Source organism: the organism of the source record quoted next, unplaced genomic scaffold (genome assembly GCF_019419815.1).
Source record: "Pyrus x bretschneideri cultivar Hongxiangsu unplaced genomic scaffold, Pyrus_bretschneideri_v1 Contig1, whole genome shotgun sequence".
NCBI lineage: Eukaryota > Viridiplantae > Streptophyta > Magnoliopsida > Rosales > Rosaceae > Pyrus > Pyrus x bretschneideri.
This window is the reverse complement of record NW_025999390.1, coordinates 4,923,786-4,936,107: the sequence shown is the minus strand read 5'-3', so window position 1 is coordinate 4,936,107 and position 12,322 is coordinate 4,923,786. Positions and strand designations below refer to the sequence as shown.

The 12,322-nt window shown below is 36.7% G+C and overlaps 1 long non-coding RNA gene and 1 pseudogene across 5 annotated transcripts; both read left to right on the top strand.

The window, feature by feature from the left end:
• Positions 1–2,407: 2,407 nt before the first annotated feature.
• Positions 2,408–4,781, top strand: LOC103957111 (annotated as a pseudogene).
• Positions 4,782–6,103: 1,322 nt separating this feature from the next.
• On the top strand, positions 6,104–10,730 carry LOC103957036. Of its 5 annotated transcripts, none has more exons than XR_007257186.1 (6): positions 6,105–6,393; positions 8,786–9,063; positions 9,299–9,699; positions 9,813–9,911; positions 10,002–10,078; positions 10,180–10,730. It is a non-coding gene; the product is annotated as an uncharacterized LOC103957036 (long non-coding RNA). The 5 variants fall into 5 exon arrangements; XR_668641.3 differs by having other exon boundaries at positions 9,295–9,699; XR_007257183.1 differs by having other exon boundaries at positions 8,786–9,066.
• Positions 10,731–12,322: the final 1,592 nt, after the last annotated feature.

The following is a 12,322-nucleotide window of genomic DNA, read 5'->3' as shown; positions in this document are numbered from 1 at the left end:
CAACTAAATTTAATTTGAGGCTAGGAACCTCAAAATTTTGACACCATAGCAAAATAATCATTTTTGTTGTTTGAACCAAACCTAATTTTACCTAGTTGATTTGACAATTTTTTAACTAATTGATTTAGACTTTAATCATGTAAAATTTCAAGTTAAACTTTTCACCATCCAACACAAATTTGGTAGAAAATGCCTTAAGTTTGAATGTTACATCCCACATCGACCAATGAAGAGGGGTGATGTGTCTTATATGTACATGCCTACTTCCATATAACACGAGGCCATTTGGGAGTTCACTGGCTTCGAGTTCCATAGGAACTCCGAAGTTAAGCGAGTTCAGACGAGAGCATTCCCATGATGGGTGATCTATTGGGAAGTTCTCGTGTGAGTTCCCATGAAGAAAACCGTGAGAGCATGGTCGGGCCCCAAAGCGGACAATATCGTGCTATGGTGGAGTCGAGCCGAGATGTGGTTGGGGCTCGGATCAAGATGTGACAATTTGGTATCAGAGCCAATCACTGGTGCGGAAGTGTGCCGATGAGAATGTCAGGGCCCTAAGGAGGGTGGATGGTTATATCCCACATCGACCAACGGAAAGAGGGTGATGTGCCTTATATGTACATACCTACCTCCATATAGCACGAAGCATTTTGAGAGCTTACTGGTTTCAAGTTCCATAGGAACTTCGAAGTTAAGTGAGTTCGGGCGAGAGCATTTCCATGATGGGTGACCCATTGGGAAGTTCTCGTGTGAGTTCCGAGAAACAAAACAGTGAGGACGTGATCGGAGCCCAAAGCGGACAATATCTGCTGTTAATAACAAATATTTAACGATTAAACTCACTTATCAAGGTATATCAAAAATTTAGTGAACAAATATATATTACTTAAATTGTGATCAGTATCCAATTAAATAATAATAATTTTTTTTTTTTAATTTGTGATATATACCTATCAAGCTACTAATACGTGCATATATTTCATTTTATACAACAATGGAATGATGTGATGTGCCATAGTTTTATTTTTATAATTTATTAGGAGGATTTGACACGTATAATTGTCGGCACACTAAACATAATTTATTTCTTCTCCTAGTTGCCACGTGTCGAGAATTGAGGACAATTTATTTAATTCGATTATCTTAATTAACTTTGGATTAATTATAGTATTGCTCGTATGAAAGGGATATCTCCAGATCCCTTCCATCAATCTGAACTTTTGAAATTTGATCCAATGACTAAAAATAGGGGGGACTCTTTAAAAATTATAATAACTTTAGCGGTTTGATCAAATTTCAAGGATCCGAATTTGTTGATTGACAAGATTTGGTGGAAGTAATTCGGAGATGATCCATTTCCTTACTTGTAAACTCTCGGTTCACTTGGAAATTATAGCATATACTATTTGTTGGGACGGTTGTGTGTCACTATGATTTTACACAATTTTCAACACGCATTTTTATGAGATCCATTTCATAATGTATTTCAACGATCTAAGCTGTCTATTATTCAGATCTTCTCTAAAAGATCATCTCTACCCAAAATCACTCAAATATGAACTATTAAGGGTTTAAGGTTTCTTTGTAGAATCGCATGTGTTCATTTTCTTCACTACATATATTTTAAAATGTAGACGGTTCATATCGTTAAAATACATTACAAATTGGTATTTACAGGAACATTGTTAAAAGTTGTGTAAAACAATTGAACCACACCTCTGCCCCCAATATTAAATAATGTGAAACTATGAAATTGGTAAGACCACAACAAACGAATTTGTTTTTTTTTTTTTTTTATTTGGTTTTTTTTTGGAGAACACGAATTTGTTTCACTTAAGGTAAACTTTCCTTTGTAAGAAGTCAACTATCACAACTACATAAAAGAAGAAGTCAACTATCACATTCTAATTAAGGATTTGATTTAATTACGTGTTATCTAAATTTATTTTTTGTTCATAAGATATTTCTGGTTACCGTGTTTTGCTCAATTTTAATGTGGTTATTTTGCTTAATTTGTTAGCAATAGTACGGATTGTTTGAGATAACTTTTGAATTACAAAGTAACGTTGCCTAACTACGTGTTGCACCAAAATTGTAAAATGTTTACGAGGCATACAAATACTTTCCAATAAAAACTTGAAGTTTTAATTAAAAAATTACCGTGCTTATAGTAAAATCACTTATTGCAAAAACGCCATAAATGCTTTTTAAAAAGTAGTTTTAAACAAGCCGTTAGACAAGTGACTGAAAAAGAATAGGGCTTACAAGAGGAAACAGTAAAAGTGGGCCAATAGTCCAGACTCGGCCCATGTCCAGTTACTCAAAGAAAAAGAGAAAAATCGCGGGAAAATAAAAAACTGCAGAAAGCAGCTTTACTAGGGCACACGTCCTCTGAGACTTGGAGTGATTTGGGGGCTGCAATCAAGTCGAAATCAAAGCCAAGGAGATGAACGACGGCGAGAACGAAGGGTTTGGGTTCTCCAGAAACTACTTTCTGGCAAAGGAGCTCCGCGGTTCCGGCAAGAAATCGCAGCCGAAGATCTCAGATATCGATATCGTCGACGAACAGGTAATGCTGGGTCGCCTTCAATTCCTTCAAAATTTCCAAATTTTTTTGTTAATTTTGTTAAAGCTTGAAACTTTGGCCGGAACTGGTTGCGGCGGCGGCTCAAATCGAACCCAAACACGAGAAAGAGGGGAAGGATGTGATGAACAGTTATAAGAGTTCGTACCCAGAATGGGCTTTTGAGCTGTGGTATTCCTCTAGCTTGTAGATTGATTAGAAATGTTTGAAATGCTGTTATTGCAATTGGGTTTTTAGATTTCTTTGTTTCTATTTCGGCATTCAGGTTTCGTTTGTGTCTAGGATTGGATAACTCGTATGGTTAGGTGTACAACGAAATGAGAAATGAAAATAGAGGTGAAGGAATTTTCATTTTCTAGGGATTAGAAGGGATAAGTTACGAGGCCTCGATATCCCACTAGTTTATTGCGATTGCAAGTGATAAGTTTTCATCATGACTTGTCCATGAACATGCCTTGAACATAGTGAGTTATTCAATTCATGCCAATCCTGGGCACCAAACGAGCCCGTAATGTTCTCATCCAGATGGACTTGCAAATTGTTTGCCAAAAGAGAACGTATTGATCATTCTGGCTGCATATGCCACAAATTATAGTGCTTTTTTGTACTTGAGTATATAATTGACCACAACTGCTTTGATGCATTCATTCTATTGGCAATATCTACTAATATTTTCTTACAACAAGGAGTTGCGTTATATTCTTTTAACAAATGATTTAGTTGTGGACTTGATGCCTTCTATTTCGAATCAGTTTTTCCGTAGATTATAGTTGAAAGGTTCTGCTAATGTTTGTTCTTATTTACCCTTTTTTAATGTGTAGATGTGGTCTTGGCCTTCTTATGTATGGATTTGGATCTAAGAAGGCCTTGCTTGAAGATTTTGCTTCAACATTGTTAACCGAGTATTCTGTGGTTGTTGTCAATGGATATCTGCAGGGAACAAATATAAAACAGGTAATATATTTTGGATACGGTTCCAAAGCATTTTGTTATCGTTCTACATTTGCCAATTGTATGGCTTTACCGGGCTACCAAATGTTTGCAATGTAGGTTGTGGTAGCCTTAGCTGAACTTCTGTGGGATCAATTGAAAACCAAAAGGAGTCCTTCCAGGAGCTCGTCCAAAGCGCAACAGCCATTTAATTCCAGATCCATGGATGATCTTCTTGCATTTTTGGATGGATCGGAAGATACCACAAACGAATGTGTAGTATGTGTCGTCATTCACAACATTGATGGACCTGGATTAAGGGACTTGGAAAACCAACAGTGTCTTGCACAAGTTGCTTCTTGTTCTCATATTCGCATTGTGGCCTCTATTGATCATGTGAATGCACCTCTTTGTAAGTCTATTCTTGTTATAACTTGTTAAATAGGTTTACTTAGGACCTCTGAATTCTGAGTCTCTGACTCATGTTGGTTCCTGAAACTTTGCGTCTCTGTCTTCATAAACATAGAACTAAAGAAACCGTTTTTTGTTACTCTGCAAAACAACAATATCATATGCCATCAACTTAATCACACCTTCTTTTCATTTAATAGTGTGGGACAAGAAGATGGTTCACACACAGTTCAACTGGTGCTGGCATCACGTTCCTACCTTTGCACCATACAAGGTCGAAGGAATGCTCATTCCGCTGATCCTTGCACATGGAAATACCACCCAAAGTGCCAAAGGTGCTACAATAGTTTTGCAGAGTTTCACATCCAATGCTCAGAGCGTGTTCAAAGTTCTTTCAGAATATCAACTATCCCGCTCGAACGAAGAAGGTAAGTAGCTATAAAGCCTATATTAACTCTTGGAGCTTTAACCTCTATAATCCATTCCATCCATTATCTGATAACTTCCGTATTGTTCAGGGATGCCGATTGATAATCTGTACGCAAACCTGTCGAGAGCGGTTCCTTGTGAGCAGCCAGCTTGCCCTTAACTCCCATATGACAGAATTCAAAGATCATGAGTTGGTGAAGACCGAAGGAATTCTGACGGCCAGGATTGCTTGCACATCCCTCTCACGAATGAGGCACTTGAAAAACTGCTAGCGGATCTGAGTCAATGACTTGTAATTAAACTACTCAGTCCTTCAAAATTATGTAGATTTTATGTCCTGATACAAGTGGCAATAATCCAAAATTTTCACTCCCGGCTTAAAAACTGACGATGTATTGAAATGTGCACTAATCTCCTTATGCTTCAATCATGTAGAAAAATTGACAAATTTGAATGTAGGGGGTTAAATTTGGACGTTTAAAAAAATAAATGGCTCAACTTCAAATTAAGAATTGAGAAAGCAAAAAAAAAAAAATTGACTAGTATTTAAACGGTTTATTTATGCAAATGCAGTCAGGGCAATGGTTTATCTCAGACGCCGGTGCGTTGAACACGTAGTTGAAATGAAAAGGACAAATTAGATGGGTTAGGATTTAAGTCAATAAAATAGCAGCCAAACCGAATGGAGGTGGAAACAGTGCAAGAAAACGACAAAGTTATCAAACAACGTTACAACACGACTAATCTTCCCCCAAAAAATCAAACATAAAAAAGGGCGATAAAAAAATAACTCACAAAATTAGCAACTCTTTGGCGTACGGGTCAATCCAGCGTGCTTACACCTCCATTCAATAAAACACCACCACGTGTGAAGTAAGCGTACTTTCCATGATTGAAGGCTCAAACTTACAGGACTTGCTGTGGCACGCTTTTGGTGGCGAACTGTGGAGAGAATTTTTGGTGTGCTGCAACGGTTTAGTATAATAAATATCATGAGAAGTTTTGAATACTTTCAATGCACCGAAAAATATGTCAGTTTGGACAAATCAGAGCAAAGTTATCTGTCCCACCCCAACTCCCTCCCTCCCACCCTCTCAAAATCTTTATACATATGTCGTGCAAGGTTTTTTTTTTATATATACTTTACTAACATTTGAAGTTTATTTATACTTTCAGTAAGTATAACATAAGATTTTATGATATCCACTTGTGTAAATATTTTAAATTGACGATCGAATTAGTTCTTGTATTCATATAGGATCCGAGAGTGTAGCTATAAAAAATCATTAAAATCGGAGTTAAAACTACTGTTAAATGGAGATTTTTCATTTATAACCGTTGAAAAGATTTGTCTCATTACTTGCGTATGTGATCTCGAAGCATATACAAACAAGTTTGACGGTTGGATCTTTGAAACTAATTTCGTACAATGTGTTTCCCATCAAGTTCAATGGTATATATATTTACTAAGTAGATTTTAATTTATTTATTTTGTACTTATAACACTTAAGAAATTGAATGATATATATGTAAAAAAAATTATTGTGGGTTTTTGTTCGAAAAATATATTATTGTAGGGTTTATGTAAACAAAAAAAAAATGAATTGGAAAGGAGGAAAGTCATTTTCAGTAGTTTTTATAATTTTTTTTTTAAAATAATACCTTGCGAGACGCCTTAATGTGATCATCACACAAAACCACTTTGCGTGGCGTCAAGTTGTATACTTAAGTCACGCCACTTGTGATAATTTTGGTGGTGCAATACTGAAAAATAGGCGCTTTTTTTTTCAAGTTTCCAAGGACCCCAACTCTTTCTTTCCCGTAGACCTCACTCTTCCCTCTCGCCCATTTCTCCCCCTCTCTCTTTCCCGTAGACCTCTCTCTCCTCTTCTTCGCAAGCTTCAACCCAAATCTTGAACCCATACATGTCTTTCCTCTTCACAATCTCAAATCCAACCACCACCACTACTTTGTCGGTTGTCTCTCTCCCTCTCGTTCTAAACAACGGCCCCACCACGCAATCAAGTCCCAAAATCAAGGTAAGGGTTTATGATTTTTTATGGGTTTTTGTTATTTAGGGCTTAGGCTCAAATTGCATGTTGATTTCTGAGTACTTTGTCGAAATCTCCAAATAAAATTGGATGTTGGTTCTGGTTTAGGGTCAGATTGCTTTTTTCGTGATGTGATTCGAGTTGATTGTCTGAAGTTTTTGCAATTTTGTTGATTCTATATGTGTGTTTTATGTATGAATATGGAGGTGTTCTTGGTGGAATAGGGAGGAAGGAAGGTTTAGGTGATTGAGGAAATTGGATATGATTAAAGTGAATCTTGTCTACAGGTTATTTGCTTAAATCGTATATTTTTTTTGTTTGAGGAAATTGGATATTTGGATGTGAATTGAGCATTGGATAGTGATTTGATATTGGTAGGGACGATAAGAGTAATGAAGTCCAACATGTGTTTTTGTACATTTGGTTTTCCTGTGTCTTTACTTCATGGCGCAAGAATATATTCACTTTTATCGTTTCAAAACCCTAGCTAATGTGATTATAGATCCGGACCCATTTGCCCTCTTGGCATTTTTTCATCTCACCTAGTTTAAGTGATACGTTAGAAATGTAAATGCTTGCAGATGGAAGGATAGTATGGTAAGAGTGATTGGCCGGCTGTCGAATATTAGGTTGTATGTTGATAATTTGTTCATGGTTAATGTCGTTGTCTGTTGGCAATTCATGTTAGGAAAAAGAAAAACACAGAGGTCTATCATTTCAATATCTCTTCCAGGAGTGCATAAGCTTATTCCATCATTAATTCCGTGAGCGTGAGATGAAGGATTTAGCTTGCAAATAGCAAATTTAACTTTTTTTCCTTAAGGGTAAACGATCAAATTTAGCAAAAGCTATTACTTCATAATGCTGCAATTATTTCTTTGTAATGGCTCATAGATATGCAAAAGTAACTTTAATTTCCTCATGTCAGTTTTATTTTATTATTATTTTTATATTTATGATTTTTTTTTTTTTAAGTATTGTATTGAAAGGGTTTACCTTTCCTACTTAACCCCCTTAGGGGCCCGACGTCCTCGTCGGCACACACGCAGCCAGGGTTAGGCTCTGATACCAAATTGTCACATCCCGGCCCGGGGGGAATCACTTCCTGGGCCCGCTCCACCACCGTAGCACGATATTGTTCGCTTTGGGCTTACCATTCCCTCACGGTTTTGTTTTTGGGAACTCACGAGCAACTTCCCAATGGGTCACCCATCATGGGATTGCTCTCGCACGCTACTCGCTTGGATTGTGACATCCCACATCGCCCAGGGGTGAACCTTATATGTATATTCTCATCCCTACCTAGCACGAGGCCTTTTGGGAGCTCACTGGCTTCGGAGTTCATCAGAACTCCGAAGTTAAGCGAGAAGGGGGCTAGAGCAATCCCATGATAGGTGACCCACTGGGAAGTTGCTCGTGAGTTCCCAAAAACAAAACCGTGAGGGAATGGTAAGCCCAAAGCGGACAATATCGTGCTATGGTGGTGGAGCGGGCCCGGGAAGTGATCCGCCTACACTCTCCAATTATAATGGGAAATGGGAAAATTCATTTCTACTTATATGTCAATCACAATTGTGGTATTTTTTCACGGCAGTTTGATTAGATGCTAACAATTTAATCTCACCATAGACCAGAAGGAAAATGCTTTCCTTTCATCCCCAAAGGTCAACTGCTGCATGTTACTGCATGCAGTGTGTACTTTTTGTTTTTCCCAAAATTCCAAAGTTGGTTTATTTGTTCAGTTTTCTTTACTTTTTTTTATCTAGTTTCAAACACAAGGAAGGATTAGTTTTCTTTGTTTAAATTGTATATATTTTTTTTGTTTGAGGAAATTGGATATTTGGATGTGAATTGAGCATTGGATAGTGATCTGATATTGTCTTAAGTCGATCTTCGTGTGTGCATAGAATTGAGTTCTTGATAAGTAGAGGTACTAACTTTGACTAGCTCTGTTTGCAAAGGATTATGGATTTGGTAATTTGTTTTCTTTAGTCGTTTTCATTAGTAATTTTTGTGATTAAACACACTAAGCTTGGGAGATCAAATTATACGTAGTAAAAAAAAAAAAACAGTCCATCGTGCTGCCTTCGATTAGTAATTGTTATGATTAAACACACTAAGCCTAGGAGATCAAATTATAGAAAGTTGGGTTGGGGGTTTGACAGATTAGGATAGGTCTCTTGGTTTAGGTTTGACTTTTTTTAATCAATCGTGCTGCCTTGGATTCATTACACTTTTTAATCTTCGGTTAATGTTTTGTTCAGTTTTCTTTGCTTTCTTCACACATGGTTTATTTGTTCAGTTTTCTTTGCTTTTTTCTTCTAATTTCAAATGCAAGAAATGATTAGTTTCTAATGTTATATTTTTATGGTTCAAAAAGTGTATAGATGTCGCAGTTGATCACTCGTCGTCAGAGTGTGACCAATGTGCCTCCCGCATTATTAGCACTGCTCCAGGCGTGAGTGCTCCATTGATTGGGGAGCCTACACCCCCTTAATGAGGCTACTCCTACGATGTCTCAGGTGCCCGTCTCATCGACGTCATTAGTGTTGGTTTAGCTACTCAGTGCACGGCGGCCTCACCGGCGCCGCTGCGAGCAGGAGCCTTCTAATCACACTTCCTCAACCTCCAGAGTCGAGGGTGAAGCTTCCCAGCTAGGTAGTTTTTTCTAATTCTCACTACGTTGTATTTTTTTTTTTTCATTTTAAAACTATTATTTTTATGATGGTGAAAATTTGTTGGATTGTGAAAATGTGTTGTGGGTTGTGAATTACTGTTATTTTAATGTTTTAAGGTTTTGGGAAATGCTATACTATTAGGAGAAGTTGTGTCGAATTTTTTGTACAAATTTAAGCTTAGGGTTTTCACCATTTAAGTATTTTTGGTCAGCTAGAAAAAAAAACCAGGGGGCCTAGTCGAATGCTGAAGCAGGCACAGAGCGTACGTCAGGCCACCTCTAAGATCAAGATTGCAGTATAACCCGCAACATCGTGAAGCGGCTACCTCACAGCAACATAGTAGCGTCGTTAGTAGATGTGGTGTTGTTATTCGACAAAATTGTCCTTTTCATATTCGTAGGTCATTTATGATCTTCAGGACATATGCCCTGAGGCCATGGCCTACTTAGAGGAGTCTTTAGCAACCCAGTACAAACAGTGTAAGAACAGTTTTCACACGTATTTTAAGTGATGGAATGATCCGAAGATTGCTCGCCTACATGTTCCAATTGAGTTACAAGACTGACTGGAGGATTGGGAATGGCTCTGCAAACATTTTACGGACCCAAAATTTGTGGTATGTACATAATATTTTAATAATAATTTATTATTATTTTAGTTATTTTTTAAGCCTTTTTTATTATTTTATTTCAAATAGTTGCACTAACATGTATATTGTGTGTTTAACAGAAGAAATCTATTGCTAGCAAGAAAGCTCGGGAATCAAAGACACTTCTCCACCATTTCGATTCGAAGCCCTTTTCGTATAGGCTTGAGGCACGACATCAGGTAAAAGTATATTAACTTTGAAATTTTATACAATTTATTTATTATTATTGATTAATAAAATTTTCTTAATGTTTTTTTTTCTTCAAGAAGGTTATAAGTTTCTAGAGATCGACCTGTTCAAGGAGGTTTACGTTCGACCTGGTGATAAGACCACGGATCATCATCATGTAAGTATATGTAATTCTTATTCTTCTTATATGTATGAATCGTTCAAATATTATTTATATTTTGTTATTAAACATTATATGTTTTTTCTTTATCATTACAGGCTGCTGTGGTGGAAAAGAGCACTGCTGTTCTCCAAGAAACAACATCGCAGCTTCCCCGAGAGACCCCGATCGAGGATGTCACGGTTCTCAAGGATGCAGGTTTTCAGATCCTGACTGGTGTCTTAGATCAAAGCTTCAATCGTCATCATGGCAAGGTTGTTCGGTGTATGGGTAAAACGCGGGTTCGCGAGACATGTGCCTCTTCTTCTATATTGAACGCAGCAGAGATCAATGCATTGAAGGAGGAAGTGACAACCCTAAAAGGTTAGCTTGCGGTCCAGGGTGAGGAGATGAGGGCCCAGGGCGGGGAGATGAGGACCTATGCCTGGACGGTGAGAGACCTTGTACGAGCCATACAGATGTCTGGCCTCTAAATCTCACTACCAGCACTTGATCTTACTCCACCTTTGACCTCAGAGCCACCTCACCTGCTGATACCCAATAGCTTGATGTATCAAACCTAGAAGACTAATTATAGTTTTTCTTTTGTTCGGACATCTTGTATGTACAATTTCATATATTTTATAACTAAATACTTTTGCTTGGTTAATTAATTATTGTTTAGAATGTAATTACAATATTTATTAAAAAAATTTTAAAAAAATATTTTTGACATAAACAAAAAAAAGGGTTTTGCGCGATGCATGCCTACGTCGCTCAAAGCCACTAAGCCACTTTACGCGACATATGTCCTACGTCGCGCAAAGCCACCTAAATCACTTTGTGCGACGCACTCCCTGTGTCGCGCAAAGTGTCATTGAGTGACGAGTGTTTCCTCATCGTTGCGCAAACCCTACTATCACTGCCTTTACACGACGAAGGTTTTGTTGTGCCTATTTTTCAGGCAACGATTTTTGACTTTGCACGACGAAGGTACCTACGTCGCTCAAAGTGATTTTTCTACTAGTGGATTAAGGCTCAAACTTACAGAATTTGGCACGCTTTTGGTGGCGAAGTGTGGAGAGAATTTTTAGTGTGCTACGACACGGTTTAATATAATAAATGTTATGAGAAAGTGGTTCAATATTTGAAAAAAAAATTATAATTATTTATATTATGATTCTTGATGTACTCAATTGTGTTCCATGTATTACAAGTATAACTTTGTACAAATCAGACCAAATGTCCTAATACGTCGAGCATAAAAAAGAATTTTTTTTCAATGTGCTCACACGACAAGTACATCAAATATAATAATACAATTAAAAACTTAAAAAATAACAATTATATTATGACCCTTCATATATCTATATAGGGATAAGATTCAGGGACAAATATTTTTACAAATGCTTTTACACTCTTTTTAAGCCTTTTGATTACATGACATCTAAGAGTTCTTATTTATTCATTAAATGACATGGATGCTTATGTGGATTTTAATTACTATTAAAGATAAAAAAAAAACATAAAATCTGGAAAATTAAAAATATAATTAAAAAAGAAAAATAATTTAAGTGAAATTGGTTCTCTCATTCCTATTTCGATCAAGACTTGGATTCAGACTTTGAACCCTAATAAAAATATCATGAAACTTCTTCTTTAAATTCATATGCTTGTGCAATCAAACACATGCCTGATTTCACCCATGTATTGAAAGGTTCTCGCAAACAGACCTGATATTATCAGAGAAGATTATATGAACGAACTCTGCATTCTTCAAGATGACGTTCCTCCCTTCCCCAATAAGGTAGAATCTCAATTTACCAAAAAGTTATTGGTTCCAGTTGCTTGCATTTGTGATGAGACACTTCTACTTTGTGGGGTTTGCTTAATTTATTATAGCATATGGCATGCATTGATTCAGGCTGCCTTCGAGATAACACAAGAAGAAATGGGGCGACCCCTCGAAGCTGTTTTCAGTAAAGTTTCATGATTTTTTAGGAAAATGTTATTGGTACTTTAAAAATCTCATTCTACACTCTTTATAAGTGTTTTTTTTTTCTAAATATAGAGAGTTTGAAGTGTAGAATGAGATTTTTGGAGTGCTAATAGCAATTCCTTTTTTTTATTAGAGTTCAAAGTCTGAATCCAAGTTTTGATCGAAATAGGAACGAGAGAACCAATTTTAGTTAAATTACCTTCCTTTTTTAATTATATTTTTAATTTATCAGATTTTATGCTTTTTTCAGTTTTATTTTATGT